Source organism: Mustela nivalis (genome assembly GCF_964662115.1).
Source record: "Mustela nivalis genome assembly, chromosome: 15".
Classification (NCBI taxonomy): Eukaryota; Metazoa; Chordata; class Mammalia; order Carnivora; family Mustelidae; genus Mustela; species Mustela nivalis.
In genome coordinates, this window is record NC_139034.1 from 55,067,622 (window position 1) to 55,087,427 (window position 19,806).

A 19,806-nucleotide genomic window follows, 5' to 3' on the forward strand; every position below is an offset into this window, starting at 1 on the left:
CTTGTCCTACATCTTGCAAATCTCAGGAAATCTCCCAATAGAGAAATTAAAAATCCCAACATAGTGCTTTAGCCTATATTTTATGGAATCATTCATTTAGATCCAAAAAGAAGCTACATTATGTCATTAATTTTTCAATGTATTGCAAAGAAAAAGAGCAAGAAATAAGAGAGGGAGGGAGGAAGGGAAGAAGAAGGTTAGGTCAAATTAAAATATGAGTTTCTATGATGATGATTTTCTGATAGAATTTTTTTAAACAATAGAAAAATACGTTAAAGATAGTACAAAATGTAATTGTCTATAATCATTAGAAAAGAGTATCTGTTTTTTCCAGAAAAGGATATAAATATTCTTCCATGGTTATAGCTCAAATAGTCATCATTAAATGTTGGTGAGAGTTTGCCTTGAAATCCAAAGCAATGAAAATGTTTATTCAATGCTTTCTCTTGTTAGAAGGCTTTTTTTTTTCCCCCTGCCCTTAAGAAACTTACAGTATAGAAAGGAGAAATGAAAAGAGAAGAGTAGGAAATGGGAGGGGGAGACAAACCATGAGAGACTGTGGACTCTGAGAAACAAACTGAAGGTTTTGGAGGGGAGGGGGGTAGGGTTGGGAGGGGCTGGTGGTGGCAGGTATTGCATGGAGCACCGGGTGTGGTGCATGAACAATGCTGGAACACTGAAAAGAAATAAAATTAAATAAAATGAAAAAAAAAAAAGAAATCTAGAAGTGTACATCCATGGGCAATTCTTTCCTCTTATATAGAATAGAGAGAAAAAAAAAAACAAAAAACAAAAACAAAAACCCAGAAGAGTAGGTATACTACGAGAGACCAATAGCGGTTAGTAAAGTAGCCTACATACCAAACAAATACTGTAAAGCGGAAGGGCTCTAATCACCAGATACATCATTAAAGAATGATGTATTAAAAATTTGTGCAGTTTGTGTATTAGAAAAATGAGTAAGAACTCAGAGGGAAAAGGATTGCGTACCTGTGGAGGAAACCACATGCTACCGACCTGCTAATGCTGACTGATTGATTGATCTAGCTCTACTACTAATCAAATCAGACAATGAATTAATGTTTAAACTTTGTTACATAAACTTTTGCAGAAGTTATTCTGTTCTCCTACTATATCTGCGATCTCCCCCTAATTTGCTGTTTTTATGGTATTTTTGTAACTTAAAGTTAGGAGTGTGAATATCAGTGACCTAAGGCTGGAGATCTCATACATTCAAACTTTATGGAACCTTCTCAATCAATATAAAGAATTTTGGTGACACCACTAAGAAAACAGCAGGATAACACAGGGAGCAAAGCCATGCTTCAGAGCCACTGACTTGCTTGACTTACCTTGAGGTTTTATGCTAAACCATTAACACCTTCTAACAAATCTTTCTCTCCTAAGGGATACATTGGCCTCTCATACTTCAGTTTAATGTTCCAGTGATGGCTATATAATCTGCCAGGATACCTCCAAAGTAGCAAAACAAGGTGAGTGTTTTCAATTACTTTTTAAGATCTCTGATGATAAAGCAGCTCGGTCTTGTATCAGCCCTTGGTCTTTTTCAAGCTGGTTTAAACTTAGTTCATCCTGTTGTCCTGATTTTGTATGTATATAAGGGCATGTCCATATGGTCGTGAATTACCAGGACACAGTAAGAACCAAGATACATGTTTTTATATCATTTGTTACATAGCCAGTGATAATATCAATTGGCTCAGTAGGGTTAATTTATAATGTAATTCTTATTAAAAGAGGACTTTGATATTAACTACTCAGTAAATGCTTTAGGTAGGTTTTGTTTCAGTTAGGTTATGTGACACAAAATAAATTCTGTATTTTTTGGTAACTCATGTATATCTAAGACAGAGCCATATATGCCTCAGTCACAGATCTTTTCCTTACGTGATACCATTATTTTATCTAGAATATTCATAAATCAAGTTTGAATTTTCATTTAGACAGAAATTTGAGAAACTAAAGATTATCAAGGTGACTGTAACTTTGCTTAAAGTCCCACTCTTTCTGTGTTTCTGAATGCCTTAAAATAAAAGGTTTTTTAAAGAATAAATTATTCATTTAATGAGAACAATAAAAATAAGATGTTTCTCTTCATAAAATGAGATAAATTCCTAATTAGTTTTCTGATTTGCTGAGGTCTGGATCTCATTTAATATTTCCTGGTTCTGAATGCAATATAGTTTTATATACTCTAGTTAAAGAGCTATGACAAAGGGCTAAATACCACAGCAATAAGCAATTAAGAAAATTAATCTTTTTAAAGGAAAATACGGGCAGAGCAGTGAGAGTTCACCTCAGAATGGCAAATATTGGATAAGGAAAACAGATTACTAAAATCACATTAAAGTATGCTCATACAGTGTATAACAATATTTATTATTACCATATGTTTCTACCCTGTTCGTTTAGCGAGATACATCACAGATGTCCCTGTTAAATCCTCTTCAACCCACATACAAGATGGAACTCACGGCTGGACCCACACTCCTTGTGAGAACTTTCCCTCTCACATACGTTGGAGAAAAGAACTTTTTTTCAAGGCACAACAAAATTTCTTCTGCAGGCCTGGGGTAGACCAGTGGCATAGAGCCCACCCAAAGTTGCTTCATCCCAATGTCTCCAGTACCCAGCTGAGACAAATCCTTGTCTTCAAACTCCTTGAAGCTGAACTGGGTGAACGCTCTGAGTGGTCTGGTTTCTCAGCAACGGGTTAGCTAGCTGACCCGCAATGTGGAAAGTAAGCTGGAAAAGCGCGAAGTGTTCGGTGACTCTCCAGATATTTCTCAAACATGTAGAGAACAACCAAAATAAACAAAAATATAGCTCGTATTCATTTCTCTAAATTTGTCCAGTTCCTCTTTTTTGTATTAATTAAGGCTTTGTGGTTATTTTCCTGCCTTTTGTTTATCACCTAACAGTTGTACCTCAGTATTTAATGCCCCTCTGAGAAGGAAAAAAAAAAAAAAAAAAAAAAAAGATTCTTGCCAGGAGTCTATCTTCTGTGTCTCAAAAAATAAAACTTGTTAAAAAGTAAAATCCTAAATATGACTTAATTGTAATCACCAATACTTTTTGAAAATTTCTTCGTAAAATGGGCTACTTCATAAGTGAACATGCCCTTTATTTTTTGAAAAGAGCTATGAAGTCCATTATTTTATAGTATAGTAGCCTATATTCCTATAATCTAGCTAAAACGTAGCAAGGTGGTTTGTTACATCCTTATAAATGTCTGCCCTTTTAACATGCTGTAAATGTATTCTAAAATTTGTGCTAGCTTCTGGTTGTTATGGGGAAGAATTAATGCATTCTATTAAATTTAACTTTGGCTGAAACACTCTTACATCAGCTAAAGCTTAGAGCTGTAACTGGAGACTAGCTTCCACAGCAATTAAGGAATAAAATACCTGGCTTTTATAATCCATCTTTTATTCTGGGAAATGCCTATACTTAAATCAGTATGGCGTTAGACAAGGACTTGTGACCACTGAATATTTAATTTCATCAAAATCCATCCTTATTCAAGGCTTTGACAAGCCCGTTACTAGGTAGGTATTATTTAAACAAGCTACACTTTCAATTAAGTGTGTACTTCAGTCGGTGAAGTGGTTATGCCGTATCCCCCGCTAAGAAAACTACTCCCCTCTTCACAAAAACACAAATTCTTCAGCCTAACATCCTGGTCCGGTTCACCATCCCCTAAACCGGTACCCTGTATTTAGCCACCGTCGTCCCTTTTTGGAAGCAACTGTCTCTTCCTACAATCCCCTTTTCTCCTTATTTATTTAAATTCTACCAGTTCTACAAAGTCTATTTTATTTTATTTTTTTAAAGATTTTATTTATTTATTTGACAGAGAGAGATGACAGGCAGGCAGAGAGGCAGGCAGAGAGAGAGGAGGAAGCAGGCTCCCTGCTGAGCAGAGAGCCTGATGCAGGGCTCGATCCCAGGACCCTGGGACCATGACCTGAGCCGAAGGCAGCGGCTTAACCCACTGAGCCACCCAGGCGCCCTACAAAGTCTATTTTAAATGCACTTTAATCCAGACTATCCCCAACGAGAGTTAACCTTTGGATCTTCCATGTAGCTCCTTTTCTAGTCCAGCTGTTTCCGGTGTGGTTTACACGAGTGCTTATTTCTCCACTCGCACCACATCTAAGATAGTAAACATCTATTCAATAGGATCAAAATCTGAAATATATTCTCAGGTTTGGAATATAGCAGGTGCTTGATATATATTTACAGATTTGAGATGGACAATATACTGTACCTCCCCTAGACCCAGGGAAGAGGGACTGTTCCCCTGGGTAGATCTCGTGTTTTAGGGATCCCTGTAGATCACACACATGCAAAATTAAATGTATTTTTAAAAAACACGCAGGTACATTTGTCATTAGGATCCATCCCTTAGGGTTGGCACAGCACAACTTCTAGTGTTGAACATCTGCTCTGTATCTAATACAGCTCAGGCCCCACAGAAATGCTTGTCTGTGTCTCTCTTCCCAGTGTCCTTAAAACAAGACAACTGTGTTACAATAGCCTAAGCTTCGTAGGTTATGCCATAACATGTAGCAGAAGCATTAACGCTTACAGAAAAGACATATTAATTAAATTAAATTCTTCCTCTCAAAGAACATGAATATAATAGATGCCTGCATGGGAAGTTTTGTTTCCTAGTACTACCCATTAGCCTTTTTTCCTGTTTTCTTTTGCACTAATGTTAATGACTTTCATGAATTAGCACAGTGTTTGTAAGATTTGGCCCTTGAAAAATATTTTGCCATATTAAGAAACTCGTATTACACTTATTACCCTAGAGCACACAGTGAACATAATACTAATTATTTACATTGGCCATAAAATGGTCAGTGAACACTAGAATTAGAAATCGTTTTATATTTGAACAAAAATAGTAACATTTAAACATTGTAAAATAATAAATTGAAATTTTCAGCTTTAGTTAAAATACTTTTATGGAGGGGCGCCTGGGTGGCTCAGTGGGTTAAGCCGCTGCCTTCGGCTCAGGTCATGATCTCGGGGTCCTGGGATCGAGTCCCGCATCGGGCTCTCTGCTCGGAAGGGAGCCTGCTTCCTCCTCTCTCTCTGTCTGCCTCTCTGCCTACTTGTGATCTCTGTCAAATAAATAAATAAAATCTTTAAAAAAAAAAAAAAAAAAAAAAAAAAATACTTTTATGGATATTCATGAATAATCTGTAGTCTTAGTTTCAATTTAACATTTATTTATTTATTTTAGAGAGAGAGCAAGTGAGGGAGCAGGGAGAGAGGCAAAGGGAGAGGGAAAGAGAGGATTCTAACACAGGCTTGATCCCAGGACCCTGAGATCATGACCTAAGCCAAAATCAACAGTCAGAAGCTTAACTGGCTTGCCACCCAGGTGCCCCTTTCAACTTTAATCAATAATTTTAAATTGCTAGAAGAAAGTGTTTGTAAATAAATACTTTTAATTTTTTTTATTTTTGACTTCTTTGTAAGTATATTTTATGAAAATCAAAACAAAATAAAAAATTCAAATTTTGTACTATTTAGTAGTAATTACAGTAGCAAAATTCAGAAGGGTTTTTGGTACAAATTTTTTCACTTTTTAATTTTTATAATAAAATACACATTTAAATATAAAATATATAATATTCATTATAAAACATTTGAAAACATTCAAATAGTCACCACTTGAAAACATGTATAAAAAATACACATGTATAGAAATTACCCAAAACTTAATCACTTACCTTATTTAAAATTTAAATGAAAACTGGCCAGTGTCTACTATTAGGATTTTGGTGCATAGCCCTCTAATCTTTCTAATGTGTTTTCCTGAACTTATACAGGTATTTAGTCATACCAGCACATATATATTTTGAACAAAAAATTGACTTTTGAAATATGCTGAGTATTTTTTGAAATATGCACTCATCTGCCAACACAATACCTCCCAATTTCCAAAAGCAAAACTTAAAGGGAGATTATGCAAAGTAAAAAAAGAGCTTTTTCTAATTGTTCTAATCTTCTGCAACATCAGAACATAGTCCTTTAATGCTAAATTCATTGGGTTTCTTTTCTCGTCATCTGAAATTTACCATTGATTGGTTTTCTCTCTGGAACTGAACTCCACTACTGATACACTACCATGCTAGCACCTGTCCCAGATGACTCACCTGGGTTTTTTGGAAAGCAACTGACATATAGAAATCAACCCCCATTTTTGGAGCACCATAAATAGAAACCCTAGAATCATCTAGGGAATAAAAAAATCAACTCCCCAGTGGCCACTGGGAATGCCATATAAAGCCAGTACTCCCATAAAACAATCAATCAATCAGTGGACTTTTAAAAGAGAAATAGAAGAATGAAATCTCAGTTTTGAATGAAAAGAAATGGACATTTCCTAGTCTAAAACCCCAGCTTAAGCCCAGACAATGGTGAGACATGGCCGCAAAGCAGAGGGAAAACGCGAGAACCAGCAAATGACTAAGGTTCTCCGGAAGCCACCTCTTCCTCGCACCCTACAAGAGAGAATGGGGAGGATCTGAGGACCGCTCCTTCCAAAGGGAGCCTTTCACCCCGAACTCCCTCCCGCATTTAATCAACTGCATGTGTTGCTCACTGCTCCAGCGCCGTGAACATTATCGCTTAATTAAATTGTTTCACTCTTTGACTATCATAAATGCTACTTCTCTTGAAAGCCATGTTTTACTTAAAGTTTGTTTTATCATCCGCAAAAAGGATTATTAAATTGAATGGGTGACTATTTCAGCTCAAGTTAAAATCAATAATATTTAGCTGGGCCTTAGGTGCTAAATTCTGAAACTCTGTGTTTTTCACTTCGCGGCAGCCCGGTATCTAAACATCACTGACGGGTCTCTCTCTGGCGTTCCTCTGTGATTTATGGCTGTTCTAGTAGGTGGGACGAAGCTTCAAGGCCTCTTGCAGTGTTTAAGTTTCTAATAATCAGAGGAGTTTTCCTTTCCTACTCTTTTTGAACGGAGACTGCCATTCTCAATTTCAGAAACTCATTAAAAAATATATATTTTTAAGCTCAGAGTGTAATCTGTTTTCTGAGATAGTTAATATCTGACTTTTAGGGGGAAAATGGACTTCTAAAAAATATGCCCTCACATTTCATAATTAACTGAGGTCCTTGAATAAAGATTCCCAGCTCTTCCCTATGTCTTCATTATTCCAAGATAATCTGATGAGAGATGAAGTCTTTGAATGCTTTTAAGTGGTTTCAAACATTAAAATTTTTCCAGCAGCAAACTTCTCATTCATGAAATGATAACTCACTCTTGAAGGAATGGTGTTTCTATTTTCCTATTTAATTTACATAATGAAAATAGTTATAAATAACATTATCAGAGTACTTAATATCAAAGCCTAAATGATTATTAATTGCTTAAGCATAGAGAAAGTTTGTCATTCACTCACTATAAAAATTTTTTTTCATTATGGTGGGCATGTTGGAAACTAATTAAATAGGCAAAATTTTGCCAAAAGACATTGCCCTAAAGGAGATCTATTTTTAAAGAAAATAAATTTGAAATCTGAATTACTGCTAACTTAACAACAACAAAACATCACTTGGTGACTAATTTTAATTATTAAGGCACATTTTGCCAGAAACCTTCTTTAGGAAGTAAGGCACAAAAATTCAGTTTTCATAGCTGTATGTTACAATGTCAGGATCCCTTTTTGTTGTCTAATATCAATATATCTCAATTAAAAAATAATTGCTGTTTAATTATATTAGGATTTATTTACTGAAAACACTGTTAAGAATGAAATCTGAAAAATCCTTACAGTGATTCCTCTTTAATGCTTTACATTTTGAAGTCAACTCTGTCCATTCAATTCAATGTGAAAAGAAGTAAAAACACTACAAACGGTAATACTCTAATATTGAGAAAAATTAGACCTTGAAATGTGGGTTTTAAAGTGATACTTTAAACCTATTTTGAAATTTTAAAAGTTAGAAAACAAAGCATTTATTTTTAATGACTCTGTAAATCATGTAATGATTTTGTATGCTTTGAATCTTTTATTCTTTTAACCAAGCAACTTAACATTCAAAAGAATAACTTACCTAATTATTTTCATTTATCTAAATGCTCCTTGACTGTGCGAGCTATGTAGGAAATTCCTAAAAATAATTCAAGCAGATATTCCAAGTTGCCATAAAATTAAAGTCTCGTATGAAAAATTGGGGAAGGTGTATTGAGAATTTGTCCTCCCCGCAATACACTTATGAAAAGATAGATACTGAGTTCCCAAAATGTTGAGCTCAATGCTCAAACAATTGATTACAGCATTTTAATTGTCATTAGCAAGGATTTGCATCTAAAAAAAATCAGAAACACTTTAAGATTATTGACTTATACCAACGGACATTCAAAAATCTCCCTTCCCTTTATTCTCAAACTTCTATTTGTAGGGAAAGGAAATAACCTTTACTGTATAGTAGGTATAAAAGGAACCAGATGATTCATCTCTGTGAATCTGCTTGTTGAATTTGATGGATCATTCTTAAAAGCGACGTTGCTAATCTTCAGGTTTTCTTTTTTAGGTTATTCACAGATCAGTAGGTTTTCCAGCTAATACAGGTCTGATGCTCTTCTGTCTTCACACATGGTATTCATCATATCTTGACAAGAAAAGACCTTCAGTCTACAAATAACCTTCACTGAAGTAAGACATGTAAGTGGGTTTCTTTATGAAAGATAGATTTTATGGCTGAATAAAAAACAACTGTAGTTAAAAAGTGTCATTGCATGGCCTTATTTGAAAATTTTTCCTTCAAGGAACTTTAATGTTCGTTATGAAAACTACTAATAGACAACCCCCCCCAAAAGAAAGAAAGAAAGAAAGTATTAAATTACTTTATCATTAACCGCAAACGCAACAGGAAGGGTTGATCAGCTCTGTATTTTATCATTCTGAAGCGTTCAGCCTTTAAAATATTTAAGCATCCACATTAGTTCTTGTCAAACTAGCACAAAGCAGTGCATAATATGACCCACATGTAAGAGCAGAACAAGATAAGAGGTTACAGTCAGGGTGAAATTTCCACAATGGGATCGCCCTGTCCTATAGATCATGGTTTGGCTTCCTGTTTCCAGACAATTACTAAATGAGCTTGAATGTTTTCTTTATGTTTTCACTTGGTCATGCTAAGGGGGAGAATCCAGTTTAGTTGATATTGAACTACCAGAGATGAAACAATAAATTTGAGGCATCCTACACACCTTGTATTATTTCATATGGCCAATTAGAAAAACAGAGTTGATAAAATTTCATGGTATTGGAGAGCGTGGCAATCTGGGTTCTCATGGTATAAATGACAGCTTTAAAGAAAGTATTAAGAACTATTAAGCTGGGCAAGGACCAAAATGATTTCTCACTGAAATTAAAGTGTCTGAAGAACCACTTTGCATAGATCCTACTGTGCACCAATTGAAGGAATAGCTAAGAGACAATTTCTTTAAATTCTGTTATTTGCCTTAACCATATTAACAAAACCCAATATAAAACAAAATAGATCCAGGCGCCTGGGTGGCTCAGTGGGTTAAGCCGCTGCCTTCGGCTCGGGGTGATGATCACAGGGTCCTGGGATCAAGCCCCGCATCGGGCCCTCTGCTCAGCAGGGAGCCTGCTTCCTTCTCTCTCTCTCTCTGCCTGCCTCTCTGCCTGCTTGTGATCTCTCTCTGTCAAATAAATAAATAAAATCTTTTAAAAAAAACAAACAAACAAAATAGATCAAAATATGATTATCTGTGAAATTAGTATAGGATGTTTAAAAGCACAAAATTTTGACCTTACTATATGGGATGAGGGATAGTCAAGGAGGAAGGTGGTTGCTAGGAAGGCTTTAGACAGTACCAAAAAAAACAAAAACAAAAACAAAACAACAAAAAAACCCTACCAAATCTTAAACCTCTCCCTTCCACAGACATTTATTGCCCAGATATCCTGTCCTTGTCTAGCCTGTAATACAAACAATGGTCCTGGGAGGTGGGGTGGGAAAGTACTGTTAATGATATATAAGGAGATTTTGCAGCAATAGTTGTATATTTAGCAAACCTACCCCAAATTTTAATCTGGCATTCATTCATTCATTCATTCATCCATTCATTCACCAGACACTGAACTCTTGATATCTATGAGTTGTTGAAGAAACACTGGTCAACAAGACAACCAAGACCCTATCTTCAAGAAGTTTATATTATGATGGGAGAGAAAAATAATGAAGAAAAATTAAGTGTGCAACAATAACAGGCCATAATATGCAATACATAAAATAAACCAGATGTCGTAATGAAACAAACTAGTTAGGACAGGTTTCTCTGAGGAGATGGTATTTGAGTTAATACCTAGAAGGAGAAGGGATGGGCCAATAATCTGAAAACAAGGAGAAAGGTGTTTCTTGCTGAGGAAGCATCAAGTACTTGGAGAATTCTAGAAACTTGGAAATTTATAAAGCCAGTGCAACTGAGCACTTAATGACAAAGACAGGGTTTGCAAAATGAAATGGAAGAATCAACCCAAATGTGTAGGACTTGTAGGCCTGAGGAGAGTCTGGATTTTATTCTAAAGTCATTAAGAATTGTAAGCAGTCTTTGATGGCACATGATGAGAGTAAGTCCAATTGCAAAACACTAAAACTAGGAAGTGACTAAGAGGAAAAATAATTAAAGGTAAAAAAAAAAAAAAAAAAGGTTTTTAAAAACTGTAATACATTGTGTGTTCTTTAAAAAAAAAAAAAGTGAAAACCAGGGGCACCTGGGTGGTTCAGGCTGTTGGGCATCTGCCTTCAGCTCAGGTCATGATCCCAGGGTCCTGGGATAGAGCCCCATGTTGGGATCCCTGCTTGGTGGGGAACCTGCTTCTCCCTCCTCCTCTGTCCCCTGCTTGTGCCCTCTTACCTGCTCTCTATCTCAAATAAATGAAAATTTTAAAAATTAAAAAAAAAAATTTTTTTTAACCTGGACCAATATCTTGGAAACTTTGTAAATTATTCCTGTGACAAGTATTACTAACTTGGGTGCCTGGGTGGCTCAGTGGGTTAATCCTCTGCCTTTGGCTCAGGTCATGATCTCGTGGTCCTGGGATCAAGTCCCACATCAGGCTCTCTGCTCAGCGGGGAGCCTGCTTCCTCCTCTCTCTCTCTGCCTGCCTCTCTGCCTACTTGTGATTTCTCTTTCTGTGTGTCAAATAAATAAAAATCTTTAAAAAAAAAGTATTACTAGCTTGTCATGGAAAATAAATAAATAATAATAATAACAATAGCAAACACTGGTCACATAATACTAATAAAACAGCAGTTTCAAACATATTCATACGTTCTATAAGATAAAAATGTGCAAACCTAAGTATTCCAAGACAGAGTTTTGTTATAATCACAGCATTGATAAAACAATTGAAATTTTACCTTCAAAGGAATGAAACTGGATGCAAACACAACATATTGTATACAGTCTCTTTATTTGTTTTCAACTATTGCATGGATTTTTTAAATCACTGCTTTCAGAAATAATTACTTACCTTTAATATTTTATTCATACTGTAATGTCAGAATAACAGGGTGTTTATATTCCACACTGCTTAATAAATACTCGAGGGTCTATACCTGTACTCAACATCTAAAGTGAAGAATTTAATGCCAATAACATCTTTCGGGTATAGATGAGCCTGCAGTGGAATGATTACAAATTTATAGAAAGTGTTACAGAAATTTCAGAATAGTATGTTTTTATGTAGCAGGAGGATCTGAGCAAATAACCAGCATTCAGGAAAGTGGATGAAATAATAGATATTTAAACACTTGACTATAAAAAATATTATAGATATGATATTGATATTTTAAAGTATTTTGTGACAAGCAAATACTAAGGGCATAATGATTTGGACCTCTTTCTAGAATAACCTTACCAGTCCCAATCTTCTGGTTCTGCTTGCCAGGCTTCTTTCTGTTTTGAAGAAGCTACATCATATTTACCTTTCCCCTTATGTTAAGACAAGCCTCCGCAGGGAAAAGTTCTGCCCCCATCCTACTTTGAGGTCTCAGAGACTGCCCAAAGCTCTGGGACATTTCACAGCTACTGTCATTGTTTATATGCTCCTCCATTCAAAAGCTGTTTACTGAGCACTTACTCTGTACTGAGCAATGTCCTAGACACTTGATATTCATCAGTCAACAAAGCAACAAAACATAGCTGCTTTCAGAGAGTTTCCTGTCTGTCCGTAAGAGACAAATGTTAGATGTTAGCCAAATTAGGTAACTAAGTTATAGAGTAGTTTAGAAATGATAAATGTCCTGGAAGACAGATAAGGCAGAGCAAGATAAGAAAGATCCAGGAGGGAGGCATGGAGCGGATTACGATTTTAAGTAGAATGATCAGATGAGCCTCCTTGGAAGGGTGACTTCTAAGCAAAGACTTGACTGGAAATGGGTGAGGGTTTTGCCAAGCATCTGAGGGGAGAGCACTCTGGTCAGGCCCCGAGGAAAACAGGCCTGCTGTTTCGGAAGAACAGCTGGGGCTTGCGTGGCAGTGACAGCATGAGCAGGGGAGAGAGTCGTTTTTTACTCTCTGGTGCCCATAAAGTGGAAACACCAGCAGCTACCTGGAAGAAAGGAATGGTGGTTGGGAAACTTATTTTGAACTCGCATGTTGACAGCAAGCATGGTGTTTTAGTTAGAATTCTTGTCACAAATCAATAAAAATACAAAAATATTCTAAATATTATATTATTCAAATTCATATTTATTATCATCATCATTATTATTATTATTATCATTATCATTGTTTAAGGATGGTCACATCACCATCTCCCTAGTGACCCGGAAGTGCTCAGGCTTTAGTTCAGAGTCTTACAAGGACTGTACCTCTGTCTGACAAGCAAACACTGCTCATGAGACAATGATAAAGATTCTCTTCCTGACCAACCTCTAACTGGCTCCTGGAAGAATGTTTTCCACCACGTCCTCAACTTTTGGCCTTCCTGTTTCACCTCTGCCTTGCCGAGTTTTAGCAAGAGTCCTGAGAAGACTGTTTAGCCAGAATCCCTCATTCTCCAGATCTGATCACTCTTTTTTTTTTTTAACGATTTTGTTTATTTATTTGACAGATAGAGATCACAAGTAGGCAGAGAGGCAGGCAGAGAGAGAGGGGGAAGCAGGCTCCCTGCTGAGCAGAGAGCCCCGAGATGGGGCTGGTTCCTGGGCTTGATCCCAGGACTCTGGGATCATGAGCTGAACCAAAGGCAGAGACTTTAACCCACTGAGCCACCGAGGTGTCCCCTGATCACTCTTGATAGCAAATTGGGTTCTTCATCCTCCGCCATCCACATGGGGTGTCTGATCACAGTGACCTGCCTTCAGCAGGTAGCCTGTGAGTTAGCCAGAGTCCCACCTTCCCCAGACACTTCCTCTGAGTCATTTTCTATCCACTGACCCCGTCCCTGCTCCTTGGCCATAAATTCCCACTTTTCCATGTTGTGTTCAGACTTGAGTCCAGTCTCTCTCCCCTACCACAAGACCCTGTTGCACTGGTAGCTCCTTCCATTATGATGACCCTCCCTCGGATACAATCTGCCTTGCCATTCTGTAACAAGTGTCTTAAATAATTGTTTCTTTACCATCAGCCCAAATGATAGGGAAGAAGCTGACCAAATGCTAGAATGAAAAGATGCACAGTAATCACTAGAAAAAAATGTGGTAAATTTGTGAGAAAATACACAGTTTAAAAAAAAAAAAAGTGCATTCAAGCCCATTGACTGTCAAAATGGCACAAACAACTAAACAGAAAACCATGAAAATAAAATCCTACACATAAAACAATCTGTCTCATCTATCAATGGGCAACACTCTATTTTGATTTTCTTAATTAAATTTACCCATTATAGCCAATTTTGGGAGGAAAAAGCATTGCTGGGTTTCAATATTTTTAAACAAAGGGGAAATTTTTTTGTAAACTGTCGACTTGAAATACTCCAAGTGAATGTAGATCGTTCCATGAAGCAAAGTGCTTTTCTCAACAAACCAACAATATGTGTTTATTGCATTGGAGCCCAGGACCACCACATACGATTACAGTAAAAGCTCTGCATTATTTCCATCTGGCAATGAGAACACAAGATGTTGTATAAACTACCAGAAGAGCTCTATTTCATTGTAATTAAAATTTAGTGTTACACTTAAGCAATAAGGCAACTCCAGGAGATGTGATTATCATGAGATAATGACCTTGGGGTGTTGCAAGGCATACAAGGAACCAAATGCCTCCGATCCTCTAGGGGGCAAGATTATTTCTACATAACAATCTCCACCTCCTCCCACTTACCCTCCCTTGCCCCTGAAGCTGTATGATCAGTGAAAGAGGAAAGCTAGGGATTAAGAGCACCAATATGATTTCTGCAAAAAGAGGGCATTGGGGGACTGGTATATGACAAAGTTGGCATTGTAGAATGCTGAAGCAGCAGTTTCAAATGAGTTGTGTTGTTTGTGCAATAATTATGCAATGGCTTTAAAATTCTCTGGACACAGATAGAACTGTCAGTGATGTCATAGGCATGTAAGTAATCCCCAGCAAGGGCACAGATCTAACCTTTTCCCCCTGTTTTGGTTTTGTGATTTCCACTTCATAACAGCAATAAGATATGACAGGTGCTGTAGTTCTTGAGGGTTTATTATACTTCTTGGGTGGTTGAAGCCACTCAGCCTTTGGCCCAAACCTCTTAAGACATCTGAGATGTATAATAATCCTCCCCCCTGCAAATGCAATGCCTGTCATGTCGCATTGCTTAATTACTTTGTACTTACCAAGTAATTCTTTTTAAAGTGAATGGAGATAATAGTGCCTCCTTTACAGTTTATCCTACTGGAAACCACTCTGTAATGGGATAATATGAAATAATTTCTACTCTACTGGATGAAGGACTAACCCACTATATTACTGTTATAAACCTTAAACTGAAAGGTCACTGAAAATTATAGAAAATGTTTATATTTTATACCAGTTTGTTGAAGGAGAAAATGATAAACTAAAATTCAAGAAGTTAATATAAAATAAGACTATCCTCAGTGACAGCTCATATGTTGAGAAGGCAAGGACCTCAATTATCTGAGAATATCTCAGAGTCTTCTATGTCAAGGACATGAAAGTGAGAGCTTAATTTGTAAACAACATTTTTAATAAGAGAACTAGGGGAATGAAGACAAAAGTATAAAAGGGAAGAGCTCGAACATTGAGGAAGGAGAGTGTATTTAAATATAGAAAGAATTTGTATGTGCAAATATATACATGTACCTGTAAAATGACATGACCCATGGAAAAACTGAAGTGATAAAAGAGTAAAAACATGAAGTATAGGGTATTTTTTTCTGAGCATGGGAGAAGCTACTAAGTAGGAATGAAATCTAGAGTTTCTTTGCCCTCTATGCCATTTTACCTGTGGATAGGCATGTCCCGGTAAACACTCTAAACTCTCCACTCAAGACAGAATAATTTTCACTTCTGTTGAGGCTGGATTAAAGATCACACTAGCAAATGAATCTAGAATACTTTGGGAGGGAGCCTATGTCATCTTGAAATTCAGAAAATACTCTGAAAAGATTGATTCACATAGCAAATGTAGTCAATAAATATGATATATTTATACAGATCAATGAATACCACTCAGCATGACAAAACTCTCCAAATTAATGATTATAACTAGTCTAGGTGATGGGGGTACATAACAAAATAATAAATTGCATTACAGGATCTCAGTCTTGCAGCATGTTCTCAATGACATGCCATCCAAGCACACCAGTCATTCTAGTCAAGGGAGAACATGTGCACAGCTCCAAGGATGGTGGCAAGAGAGGGCTCACCACTGGCCCTGGGTCCAGCCCACTCCACACTATCTCTCATTCACCCTTTCTCTGAAGAACCAACTTGAAACTTCAGCTCCGATCCCTTAATTGAAGAATCCTAGAACCTTGGCCAAGGTCATTTAACTTTTCTCAATCTAAATTTCATATGTTAAAAAAGAGATGGTAACACCACACAGAACTTGGGGTAAGACAAGTGAAATAGGGTAGGAAGAAATGGTTTATAATTTGAAGGCTTGTCAAAGCTGTTTCTGACATAGTGGTGGTGGTTGCTTTCACCATTATCACTTTTGCACTTGACTGAGCTTGGAAAATGGGTGATAAACACATTTAGGCACAAAGTGGGGAAAACACCAACTAAAGGGGTAAAAGGGGAATGGGCTAAAATAGGAGCCACATTCTTATTTCTAAAAGTGTCAGGTAGGGGGATGGAAAAGAACAATGTTTAAGTCTGTATTGTAGTGAGACAAATCTCCAAAAAGATAAACATAAGAAAAATCTGGTTGCTAAATTTCACCTTTGTAGGATGGCATTTGTTACGTCTTAATTTTGCCCTCTTCCATGAAGCCCCCCTTAACTGAATAGGAGAAAAAATATTTCTCTTTGTATTATTACCCTGTGTCAGTCACTCACTATTAGCTGTTTCTTTACCTATTCATATTTTGTTATTTTCATTATTCATGATTATATTGGCCTAACTTGTAGAATCTGTTGTATGTTCAGATCACTTTAACTACAGAGGGGGGAAAAAGGCCCGACATAGATCATTATGCTGAGAAGTGTTAGTAGTTTTGATGGTAAGGAAAAAGCTTTTCACTTAAAATTTCATTTGCAAATTCCATTTTTTAGGAAAACTATATTTAATGAACCATAACTTAAACACTTGTTTCTCTTCCTATCTATGCAAAGAAGACTTTCTTGATTTATATTACAATTGTACTCTTATGTTGATTGTAATTACTTGTTCTTTCTGTTCCTACCACCTAGAAGAAACATAAATTATAAGTGGTAATTTTATTTCAAATTCCTTGTTTAAGAAACATTCTAACTACGAAGTATAAGAACACAGAGGAAGTTGTCCACTTTCTCTGACATAGGTAGATTAGATAATCATAATTTGGAAATAGAGTTTGGTGAAGGGAACGCTTTCTTCCATTCCCTCTCTCTCTCTTTTTTAAGATTTTATTTATTTATTTATTTATTTGAGAGAGAGTGAGCGGGGGGAGGGGAAAAGGGAGAGAGAGGGGAAATAATCTAAAACAGACACCCTGCTGAGCACAGAGTCAGATTCAGGGCTCAGTCCCAGGACCCCATGATCAGAACCTGAGCCAAAACCAAGAATCTGATGCTTAAGTGACTACATCACTTGGGTACCCTCCATTCCCTCTCTTAAAACATTTTTTCACTATCAGTGAAGAGTTTAACTCTCATTGGAGTTCCTAAAATGGTTTCCTTTGTTTTTCTTTCTTTTTTTGGGGGGGGGGGGAGCAACTGGATTTTTAAATCAAGCCTGCCAAGACAAAGTAAAATTAGAATTATAATTAATGAAGACAGTTTGAAAAGCAAACTAGTGTAATTCCAACTTTTTTTAATCTTTTTTTGTCAATGGTATTTGTACCTATGGAGGTAAGAGACACAAAGATAGAGGTTTTCCTAAATCAAGTACACCCTTAGCGGAATTATTTATTCACTTCTAGGAACTACTCAAACACAGTCTTTTCTGATATCCACCCACGGAAATAAGCAGAATGATTTTTCCACAGATTAAATTACTCTTGCACAAAGAAGACAGGCGAACCTGATCTAGACAAATAATAGCCAACACATGTCTGCTGACTGTCTGTCTGTCTACCTATCTATCACCTTTCTTTTTCAGTGCCATCTGGACAGAGCACTATTTAGAATGTGACAACTCATTCAGGCAGGAAAGCCACAACCTTCCAACAGGTTCCTTCTACTTATTCTGTCAACAAACTAACACACATGTTCGACCCTCATCACATCCCCCAGGTGATTGCGATTTCTTGGCAATGACAATGGTGGTGGTGGTGCTGTGCAGTTGTATTACTGATAGCACTGATTTATGGTTAATCATGACTCACTAATTCTTGAAATTACCATGCTTGCTAGAATGCTCAGCTCTTCCATGCACTTCCCAAAAACTGTCATACATACATTCAGGCCTTTTCCTTTAATTTTTCATACCACTGTTTCCCATTTTCTATCCCACATCTAACATGGTGACAGGTAATAATTACACATTTGTCACGGAATAAGAAGTTCTTCAAAGATTTCCCAAGAATTGGGACGCCTGGGTGGCTCAGTGGGTTAAAGCCTCTGCCTTTGGCTGAGGTCATGATCCTAGAGTCCTGGGATTGAGCCCCACATCAGGCTCTCTGCTCAGCAGGGAGCCTGCTTCCTCCTCTCTCTCTCTGCCTGCCTCTCTGCCTACTTGTGATGTCTGTCAAATAAATAAATAAAATCTTTAAAAAAAAAAAAAAGATTTCCCAAGAATCCTCATAATAGCTACTTGAAACTCCATTATATTCTCTGGCACCAGACAGGGTTAGTAGTATAAAACGTCTTTTCTTTTTTTCTTTTTTTTAATTTTTTATTTCTTATAAACATATATTTTTATCCCCAGGGGTACAGGTCTGTGAATCGCCAGGTTTACACACTTCACAGCACTCACCAAAGCACATACCCTCCCCAATGTCCATAACCCCACCCCCCTTCTCCCAACCCCCCTCTTCCCAGCAACCGTCAGTTTGTTTTGTGAGATTAAGAGTCACTTGTGGTTTGTCTCCCTCCCAATCCCATCTTGTTTCATTGATTCTTCTCCTACCCACTTAAGCCCCCATGTTGCATCACCACTTCCTCACATCAGGGAGATCATATGATAGTTGTCTTTCTCTGCATGACTTATTTCGCTAAGCATGATACGCTCTAGTTCCATCCATGTTGCAAATGCAAATGGAAATATTTCATTTCTTTTGATGGCTGCATAGTATTCTATTGTGTATATATACCACATCTTCTTGATCCATTCATCTGTTGATGGACATCTAGGTTCTTTCCATAGTTGGGATATTACGGACATTGCTGCTATAAACATCGGGTGCACGTACCCCTTTGGACCACTACGTTTGTATCTTTAGGGTAAATACCCAGTAGTGCAATTGCTGGGTCATAGGGCAGTTCTATTTTCAACATTTTGAGGAACCTCCATGCTGTTTTCCAGAGTGGTTGCACCAGCTTGCATTCCCACCAAGTGTAGGAGGGTTCCCCTTTCTCCCCATCCTCGCCAGCATCTGTCATTTCCTGACTTGTTGATTTTAGCCATTCTGACTGGTGTGAGGTGATATCTCATTGTGGTTTTGATTTGTATTTCCCTGATGCTGAGTGATATGGAGCACTTTTTCATGTGTCTGTTGGCCATCTGGATGTCTTCTTTGCAGAAATGTCTGTTCATGTCCTCTGCCCATTTCTTGATTGGATTATTTGTTCTTTGGGTGTTGAGTTTGCTAAGTTCTTTATAGATTCTGGACACTAGTCCTTTATCTGATATGTCGTTTGCAAATATCTTCTCCCATTCTGTCAGTTGTCTTTTGATTTTGTTAATGGTTTCCTTTGCTGTGCAAAAGCTTTTGATCTTGATGAAATCCCAATAGTTCATTTTTGCCCTTGCTTCCCTTGCCTTTGGCGATGTTCCTAGGAAGATGTTGCTGCGGCAGAGGTCGAAGAGGTTGCTGCCTGTGTTCTCCTCAAGGATTTTGATGGATTCCTTTTGCACACTGAGGTCCTGCATCCATTTTGAGTCTATTTTCGTGTGTGGTGTAAGGATATGGGCCAATTTCATTTTTCTGCATGTGGCTGTCCAATTTTCCCAACACCATTTATTG

General features: G+C 37.2%; 2 long non-coding RNA genes across 2 annotated transcripts in view; one reads left to right on the forward strand and one right to left on the reverse strand.

The window, feature by feature from the left end:
- LOC309849048 overlaps positions 1-2,845 on the forward strand; it is a 40,382-nt gene extending 37,537 nt beyond the window's left edge. Inside the window, exons 3-4 of the long non-coding RNA XR_014303454.1 lie at positions 1,408-1,493; positions 2,434-2,845. This is a non-coding gene — a long non-coding RNA (uncharacterized lncRNA). The remainder of the gene's footprint in view (positions 1-1,407; positions 1,494-2,433) is intronic.
- The window catches only part of LOC309849049, a 69,813-nt gene that overhangs the window by 25,435 nt on the left and 24,572 nt on the right, over positions 1-19,806 (reverse strand). The gene's annotated exons all lie outside the window — the stretch shown is intronic.